This window comes from Pseudophryne corroboree, chromosome 10 (genome assembly GCF_028390025.1).
Source record: "Pseudophryne corroboree isolate aPseCor3 chromosome 10, aPseCor3.hap2, whole genome shotgun sequence".
Taxonomy (NCBI): Eukaryota; Metazoa; Chordata; class Amphibia; order Anura; family Myobatrachidae; genus Pseudophryne; species Pseudophryne corroboree.
Genome location: NC_086453.1, coordinates 171340109 through 171349859, shown reverse-complemented (window position 1 = coordinate 171349859; position 9751 = coordinate 171340109). Strand labels below are relative to the sequence as shown.

At 44.4% G+C, this 9751-nt stretch overlaps 1 long non-coding RNA gene across 1 annotated transcript in view; it reads right to left on the bottom strand.

Annotated features, from left to right (window-relative positions):
- Positions 1-2109: 2109 nt before the first annotated feature.
- LOC134965126 (uncharacterized) overlaps positions 2110-9751 on the bottom strand; it is a 71762-nt gene continuing 64120 nt past the window's right edge. The window contains exons 4-5 of the long non-coding RNA XR_010188334.1: positions 2840-2998; positions 2110-2353 (exon numbers count right to left, since the gene is read on the bottom strand). This is a non-coding gene — a long non-coding RNA (uncharacterized LOC134965126). The remainder of the gene's footprint in view (positions 2354-2839; positions 2999-9751) is intronic.

Below are 9751 nucleotides of genomic sequence, written 5' to 3'. Positions count from 1 at the left end.
GCAAACTAGCCAAACGGGAATAATCAGCTTCTGCTGAATAAAATGAGATGCTACAGTACATGCCTATATTCTGTGAGTGACTGCGGCTCTATGAAATTAAATCAGAAAATGTAAATATGAAATGCATTACTAATGTGTGGCATTACTGTACTGTATGTGTATAAGGTGTACTACAATATTTTCTGGTGTAACATAAGGAAAGGGCACTACTGCATGGTCTAATGCAGTGGTTCTCAAACTCGGTCCTCAGGACCCCACACAGTGCATGTTTTACAGGTAAACCAGCAAGTGCACAGGTGTATTAATTACTAACTGACACATTTTAAAAGGTCCATACAGTAGGTGGAGCTAATTTTTTCACTTGTGATTCTGTGAGACCTGCAAAACATGCACTGTGTGGGGTCCTGAGGACTGAGTTTGAGAACCTGTGGTCTAATGTAAATAAAGATGAATGTGGTGGGGTGTAATGTGAATAAGGGGCAATACTGTTAGGAGTAATGTGGTACTATGATATGATGTAATGAGAATAAGAGACACTACTGCATGATATAATGTGAATAAAGTTGCAGTACTGTGTTGTGTCATTTCATCTTGGGGTATTATTGTGTTACCATGCCCCTTCCCAGCAAGAACATACTGTACACTGTTTTGGGCTGGCACTAAATGTGCACATTGTTCTTATTTAGATTATAGGGGGTAGGAGCGCCAAAATGGGTGATGGTGCTGGGAAAGGGGTGCAGGGTTAGAGGCGGAACTACGTAGCATCTGTGCAAGAGGGCATCAGCCAAAATCTAGCCTAGGGCATCATGTTGGTCAGGTATGGCTCTGATAATACTGTATACTGTACTCTTACTGTACTTTGCATTCAATACAGATACTGTTTGCACACAGGTTTTACATGAATCATTGGCAATGCTGCAGGAGTGTCTCATTAGGCAATCTAAAATAAACCACGACTATCGGTGGGGATACAGTAGGGAAGTTCTGTCACCATAAGCTGTCTGCTGTGTAAAGCATATTTCCATCTGAGATGCATTTGTGTGTTTGTAATAAGAAAAAAACATTTTACTGTACATTTAGTGGATACAGTATTTCTCCCCCATAATGACGTATCATACTGTACAGGTACCCTCATGTACTGTACCGTACCATACTGTAAAATTGAATATTTATTGGAAAAGCATCAATATTAATGTAAAAAAAAGTATTTATTACAACATCCGATTCCATGTACTGCACTGATCAAAATGTACAGTACTCTTATTCAGGACTTATAAAACTGAAAATAACTGTTCATATACATCAATAACATTACTACTGTATAATATTCTACATTAGTTTATGCAATAATCAAAGGCAAATTTATAATTTTTTTTAATAATGCACCAATTTTAAATTTTAAACAGAATATACAGTACAGAACTACATATTTGTGGCTTGACCATTTCTTTCGACTACAACAGGTAATACTTTATACAGGTGATTTATAGAATTATTACAATGTTCAGGTGTGAGTACTTCTAGCCAAAATTTCTTTATCCCATCCAACAGCTGCTGTTTTGTTGTTGGCTTCGCAACACTCCTAATGTACCTCTTCAATTGAGCCCACACTAATTCGATTGGGTTCATGTCTGGTGATCTATATAAAAAAAAAAAAAAAGCGTATAGAAAAAAATAATGACATTACAGTAAATAGAGAAAATTAAACATACAATATTGTACTGTTAAACAAAAAAATAAATTTACAGTACTAGAGTGCTATCCAAAATTTTACTTGTACACTGTTGAAAGAATACTCACTCTGGAGGTGTGCGTTCCCAATTCATACCTTTCTCTTCCATAAATTTGGCTGAGGCGGAGTGTTTAGGATCATTGTCTTGGAATATCCTATGGTGAGTTGGGTAATATTTATTCACAAATGGCACCATACATCCCTCTACTATTGTTTCTTGGAAAAATTTCTTATCCATGATCCCTACAGAAATAAAAAAATTTTGTTCATTAATAAGCAACTCCTTTTATTGTGCAGTTACATGTACTCTACAGTACAGCATGTATTTTTACAGAACACAGGCACAGAATAAAGTATAGTACTGTACCTTCGAAAAATAATAGGGGACCAGCTCCTAATCGTGATATGCCTCCCCATACATGGACTTTCAATGGATGCTTTGGGCGTGGTTTTAATGAGATATGGTTACGTTTCCAGAATGACATTCTGGAGAACCGCTCAAGGGCAACAGACGATTCATCTGTGAAAATGACATCATCAAATGTTTCATCACTCTCAATCCATCGCCGTGCCTGTTCCACTCTCTTTTCTTTATTCACATCTCTTATCATTGGAGATATCCTGTGAAGAGCCAAAAATAATGAAATCAGATACAGTTATGAAATTACAGATTTACAGATTACTGTATATACAGTAGACTGTATGTACAGTATACTGTATTATATACCTACTGTATATATTAAACTGTACATACATTAAGGTATATACAGAGTAATATATATATATACATACTGTACATACACACACACACACACACACACACACACACACACACACACACACACACACACACACAAACACTATACAGAATGTAATCATCACAATAAGCCGGCAATGCTTCATTGCTGTCTCTGAGTGCCTATACAGTAGGTATCTCTTTTGGGATAGAATATATACAGTATACACACACACACACACACACACACATACTGTATATAGTATAAAGTACACACTCTGTATAATGATTTATGGCATTGTTATATCACGTATCAAGGGATTATTAACAGTGCATTTACTGTATGGTTTATACTGCTTTCAGTATTTTACCTTGTTGCGCCAAAGGTCCATCCCATTTTCCGTCGCATCCTTCTGATGCTGGTGGCCGATATGTCCAGGTCATACTTGGAATGGAGAATTCGTTTTATTTGCAAAGCAGTACGCTCATCATCCTCAAGAGTTAGTTCCTCCACAATTTGTTGCACTCTCCTACAGTACAATACAGTATGAAAAATATGAATTAATGAACAGCACAATCACAGTTACAATAGATGAAGTTTTTTTTTTATTTCCAAAAAATTGTCTATGGTATAAAGCAAGTCATTTAAACATTACAGTAGTGTACAGTACGTACCATGTGCATTTTGTAGGAAATACAAATCTGGGCGTTGTTCTCTCGAATGCATGATAGCGCACCGTTTCTAAAGTGACTATAATGCCACTTTCCTTGAGCCATGCATGGATCTCTTTGATGGTTTTATTTTCTTTTTTCATGTTGGCGATTATCTTGCTCATCGTTTTGTTGATAGTTACTGGCATGTTGTCCAACTATAATTCCTGTATGTTATGCACACCAGTGCCTGCAGGAATGTACTGGTGTCAGAACTGTTATGCACTCCAGTGCCTGCAGGAATGTACTGGTGTCTGAACGGATAGGTATGCAAAGCAAATGAACTCACAGACAGACACAGAAGGTGATAGTGTAACAAAATACACACAAAGTGAACAGAGAAGCCCAGAGGCTAAGGAACTGGGTGTCTCCCTAGTATTAGTAATGCTCAGATGGGAAAAGCAAGATGTTGTGTTTTAATACGTAGAGAACCTGAAATGCTGTTGCTAAGGGCAACAGCAAAACCCTAAAGGGTTACCAACGGGTGTGGCAGTAAACTCCTTGGTCAGAGATGGAATGATAGACACAAGGAGAGTCTCCACAATCCTAATTCTCACTTGCAGTGCACAGGTTCAGCTTACTGCCACTAAACTGACACCTGACACCTTGCACAGTGAGACAGGATTTAGGCAGGCAAGTCTTAGAATACAGCCGCAAACTTGCTAAGTTCACAGAGTAGTAAAAGAACCCCAGCAAGCTAAACGACTGACTCCAGTCTTACTGCTAGGTCTGGATTGGCAGAGTGTAGTACCAAATCCCCAGGCCTATTTGCAGTAAGCAACAACAAATACAAAGCTACACAGTACTGGCTAACTTTCAGGAACTGACTAACCAACAAAGATTCAGCAGCATCTGCTTAACCTGAGAAGAGGCCTTATATAAAGCAGGTGCTGTCCACGCCCCACTCAGACCTCACAGACTGTGGGCACAAAAACCAGCACCGGATCCCCTGCCGTGCACAGAGCCTGTAACCACTGCACAGCAAAAGACCCGAACCGGAGTATCAGCTGCGCTCAGGTTACTCCGCTAGCACTTGTCTCCCGGTTGCCATGACGACGTGGCAGCACAGGGCAGGAGACCCTAACAGTGTATGGAGAAAAAACATTTGTGAACCGGAGTATCAGCTGCGCTCAGGTTACTCCGCTAGCACTTGTCTCCCGGTTGCCATGACGACGTGGCAGCACAGAGCAGGAGACCCTAACAGTACCCCCCCTCTGACGAGGGGTCAAAGAACCCCTACCACCGGGTTTATCGGGGAACTGCGAGAAGAAAGAGCGTATCAGTCTGGGGGCATGAAGATCACAACTGCGCACCCACGACCGCTCCTCCGGGCCATACCCCTTCCAGTGCACCAAAAATGACAGCCGACCCCGAACCATCTTGGAGTCAAGAATCCTTTCAACAACAAACTCCCTCTGGCCACGTATCAGAAGAGGGGAAGGTCTTCCACTGGAAGAAGGATTACTAATCGCCCGTTTTAAAAGGGAACAATGAAATGTTTTAGTGATACCCAAAGAACGGGGCAGATCTAACTGAAATGCCACCGGATTGATAACCCTGGTGATCTTATAAGGGCCGATAAACCGGGGGCCTAACTTATGAGATGGCTGTCTCAACTTCAAATTCTTGGTAGACAACCAGACGAAGTCTCCTAATTTGAAGCTGCAGGGTCTTTTCCGCTTATCAAAAACCCTTTTGGTCACTAATGACACAGACACAAGGGCTTTCTTCACTTTCCGCCAAATACCTCTAAGGACCGAAACCACAGAGGAACCACCAGGCGTGGAATCCAGGGGGTCAAAAGAATTGGCCTTAGGATGATGCCCATACACACAAAGGAAGGGAGAGATCCCTGTAGCAGAGTGAGCCGCGTTGTTATAGGCAAACTCCGCCATGGACAGATGAGCAACCCAGTCAGTCTGACACTTGGAGACATAACACCTGAGGAACTGCTCCAAGGACTGGTTCACCCTTTCAGTCTGCCCATTAGACTGCGGATGGTAGCCTGACGACAAGCTGACAGAAATCTGGAGATCGGAACAAAATGCCCTCCAGAATTTGGCCACAAACTGGGATCCGCGGTCAGAGATCACATCAAGTGGCAACCCGTGGAGACGCACAACATGCAGCATAAATAATTCAGACAGGCGTCTGGCCGATGGCAGCCCAACCAGTGGAACGAAGTGCGCCATCTTCGAAAACCTGTCAACGACAACCCAAATGGCTGTCATCCCCGACGATTTGGGCAAGTCCACCACAAAATCCATTGAAATGTGGGTCCATGGCTTAGATGGGATAGAGAGTGGATGTAATGGGCCAACAGGAACCCCTCTAGGAGTCTTATTTCGGGCACAGATGTCACATGCCCGAACCCACTGATCCACATCCTTAGCCACCGAGGGCCACCACACCGCCCTAGATAGCAACTCCCGAGTTCTGGCAATACCCGGGTGACCTGCCGACTTCTTGGCATGGAATTCCAGGAACACTCGCTGTCTTAACCTAGGAGGTACAAACAAAAGACCTACCGGAAGGTCTGGAGGAGCCTGCTCCTGTGCTCTAAGGACTAATGATAAGAGGTCCTGGGTAATGCCCACTTTAATACATGATGGGGACACAATGGGCAACGGCTCCTCGGTGGTCTCCTGGATTGGAGCAAAACTCAGCGAGAGCGCATCAGCCTTGATGTTTTTTGACCCAGGGCGATATGTTATCAAAAAATTAAAGCGAGCAAAAAACAAAGCCCATCGTGCCTGCCTGGCATTGAGACGCTTCGCTGACTCTAAATATGCCAGATTCTTATGGTCAGTGAGAATTGAGACCACAAACTTAGCCCCCTCAAGCCAGTGTCTCCACTCCTCGAGTGCATCCTTAATAGCCAACAATTCCCGGTTACCCACGTCATAATTCATCTCGGCAGGCGAAAATTTACGGGAAAAGTAAGCACAGGGATGAAGGCGATTATCAGACACTCCCATCTGAGAAAGCACTGCCCCAATACCCATCTCAGAGGCATCCACCTCCACCACAAAAGGACGCTCTGGATCTGGGTGTCGCAGCACCTTGGCCGATACAAATGCCCTTTTGAGACGGGCAAAAGCCGCTTTAGCCTCACAAGACCAATCAGCAACATCCGCCCCTTTCTTAGTGAGTGCCACCAAAGGCGCCACTATAGACGAAAATCCAGCGATAAATCGTCTATAAAAATTCGCAAAGCCCAGGAAACGCTGAAGCGCCTTCAAACTAGTGGGCTGCACCCAATCCAGGACTGCCTGTACCTTGAAACCCTCCATTTGGAAACCTTCTGGGGAGATAATATATCCTAGAAATGCGATTTGCTGAACTTCAAATTCGCACTTCTCCAGCTTCGCCCCAAGCCGGTGGTCTCTGAGTTTCTGGAGGACTAAGCGTACATGCTTCCGATGTTCCTCCAGGGAATGGGAGAAGATTAGGATGTCATCTAAGTATACAACTAAGAATATATCCAAATATTCCCTGAGCACATCATTCATGAAATCCTGGAAGACTGCCGGGGCATTACAGAGCCCAAAAGGCATCACCAAATATTCATAATGCCCTGAGTGGGTATTAAAGGCAGTCTTCCATTCATCCCCCTCTCTTATTCGGATTAGATTGTACGCACCGCGTAGGTCAATCTTAGAAAAAATGGTGGCAGTACGAAGCTGGTCAAACAAGACCGAAATGAGAGGCAGTGGGTATGAGTTTTTAATCGTGATACGGTTCAATTCCCTGAAGTCGATGCAGGGTCGCAACGAACCGTCCTTTTTACCCACGAAGAAGAACCCCGACCCAACTGGAGACTGTGAAGGTCTGATAAATCCCTTAGCCAAGTTCTCCTGAATGTACTCTGCCATAGCCTGAGTCTCAGGATGTGACAGGGAGTACAACCTGCTCTTGGGAAGCTTAGCATTTGGCAACAAATCAATGGCACAGTCATAGGGGCGATGGGGAGGTAGTACCTCTGCAACTTTTTTGGAGAACACGTCCGCAAAATCTGCATAACACCCTGGCAATTCTGGCAAACTTAGCTGCGAGAGCCTAACTGGAAGGCTCAAGCAACTCCTGAAACAATCAGTACCCCAACTAAGAATCTCCCCAGAGACCCAGTCAAATTGAGGATTGTGGGCCCTTAACCAGGGTAACCCCAACACCAATGGGGCAAAAGTACAGACAGTCACATAAAAGGACAATTTTTCAGAGTGTGTGGCTCCAATAAACAAAGAAATCTGGCTAGTGCAAGAGGTAATTTTACCTTGGGATAATGGTTCCCCGTTTAACCCACAAATCTCAATTTCCGATGCCAAGGGTACTAAGGGAACAGAGTGTTTCAGGGCGAATTGGCGGTCCATAAAAACCCAGTCGGCTCCACTGTCCACAAAGGCCTCAGTCTTGACAGTTTGACCGAGGATCTTCAAGGTCACCGGAATGATAAAAGTCTTCTTGGGAAATTCTGACTTCTGGCCTGACAGGATATTTCCCATCACCCTCAGGCCCTGAAGTTTTCCGGCTTTTCTGGGCATGATACTACCACATGACCTTTATTCCCACAGTACAAACACAACCCCTGCTGTCTCCTCCGCGTCTTCTCACGCGAGGAGAGGCGGGTAGCCCCAATCTGCATAGGCTCCTCGGAAAATTCCTCAGAGTCTGAGGTTCCCTTGGGAAAGAAGGAAACCTCAGTCTCCCTTTCAAGCCTACGCTCTCTCAGCCGTCTATCCACCCGGATGGATAACTGCATGAGCTGATCCAAGCTATCAGGCAAGGGATATTGTACCAGTTGGTCCTTTATCTGGTTAGAAAGACCTCTTCGGTACTGGTGTCTCAGGGCTGGGTCATTCCACTGGGTATCATGGGCCAACCTCCGAAACTCCGTACAGTAAACTTCAACTGGCCTTCGCCCTTGCTTAAGGATCGAAATCTGAGCCTCGGCTGAGGCCGTCTTGTCAGGTTCATCATACAACATGCCCAGTGCCGTAAAAAAAGCATCAACACTTTTAAGCGACGGACAGTCAGGCTGCAACCCATATGCCCAGACCTGTGGGTCTCCTTGTAGCAAGGAAATCACTATGCCCACCCGCTGAATCTCCGATCCAGAAGACTGAGGCCTAAGCCGGAAGTATAGCTTGCAGCTCTCCTTGAAACAAAAGAACTGCGAGCGATCTCCAGAAAAACGATCCGGGAGATTTACTTTCGGCTCCTTAACCCCTGAAGGTGCTGCTGCTGCGGGAGCTCCGCCAGCGGCCTGGGAGGTGTGCATTTTAATGGACAAATCATTAAATTGTCGAGTCAGGACCTGCACCTGATCGACCACCTGTTGCAACGTATTTTGAGGGGTATGCTCCATATTCCACAAAATTTCAACAGGAGTATTAGGCTGCTGAATATGTTATGCACACCAGTGCCTGCAGGAATGTACTGGTGTCAGAACTGTTATGCACTCCAGTGCCTGCAGGAATGTACTGGTGTCTGAACGGATAGGTATGCAAAGCAAATGAACTCACAGACAGACACAGAAGGTGATAGGGTAACAAAATACACACAAAGTGAACAGAGAAGCCCAGAGGCTAAGGAACTGGGTGTCTCCCTAGTATTAGTAATGCTCAGATGGGAAAAGCAAGATGTTGTGTTTTAATACGTAGAGAACCCAAAATGCTGTTGCTAAGGGCAACAGCAAAACCCTAAAGGGTTACCAACGGGTATGGCAGTAAACTCCTTGGTCAGAGATGGAATGATAGACACAAGGAGAGTCTCCACAATCCTAATTCTCACTTGCAGTGCACAGGTTCAGCTTACTGCCACTAAACTGACACCTGACACCTTACACAGTGAGACAGGATTTAGGCAGGCAAGTCTTAGAATACAGCCGCAAACTTGCTAAGTTCACAGAGTAGTAAAAGAACCCCAGCAAGCTAAACGACTGACTCCAGTCTTACTGCTAGGTCTGGATTGGCAGAGTGTAGTACCAAATCCCCAGGCCTATTTGCAGTAAGCAACAACAAATACAAAGCTACACAGTACTGGCTAACTTTCAGGAACTGACTAACCAACAAAGATTCAGCAGCATCTGCTTAACCTGAGAAGAGGCCTTATAAAGCAGGTGCTGTCCACGCCCCACTCAGACCTCACAGACTGTGGGCACAAAAACCAGCACCGGATCCCCTGCCGTGCACAGAGCCTGTAACCACTGCACAGCAAAAGACCCGAACCGGAGTATCGGCTGCGCTCAGGTTACTCCGCTAGCACTTGTCTCCCAGTTGCCATGACGACGTGGCAGCACAGGGCAGGAGACCCTAACACTGTATGGAGAAAAAACATTTGTGAATACTGTAGTCTAAAATTTACACATCTGAAAATTTATAAGAGTTTTATGATAGAAGTTAATACTGTACATGTTTACTATACAGTACCTGATGTTCAAATTTTAGTAGTGTATGCTGTACAGTACTGAAAATACCACTTCAGTGTTATGGACTGCAATTAGTTTCCTGTATGAAACAGATACAGTAAATAACCCTCCTTGGAAGTGCATGGGCCCTGTGAGACTTACAGTA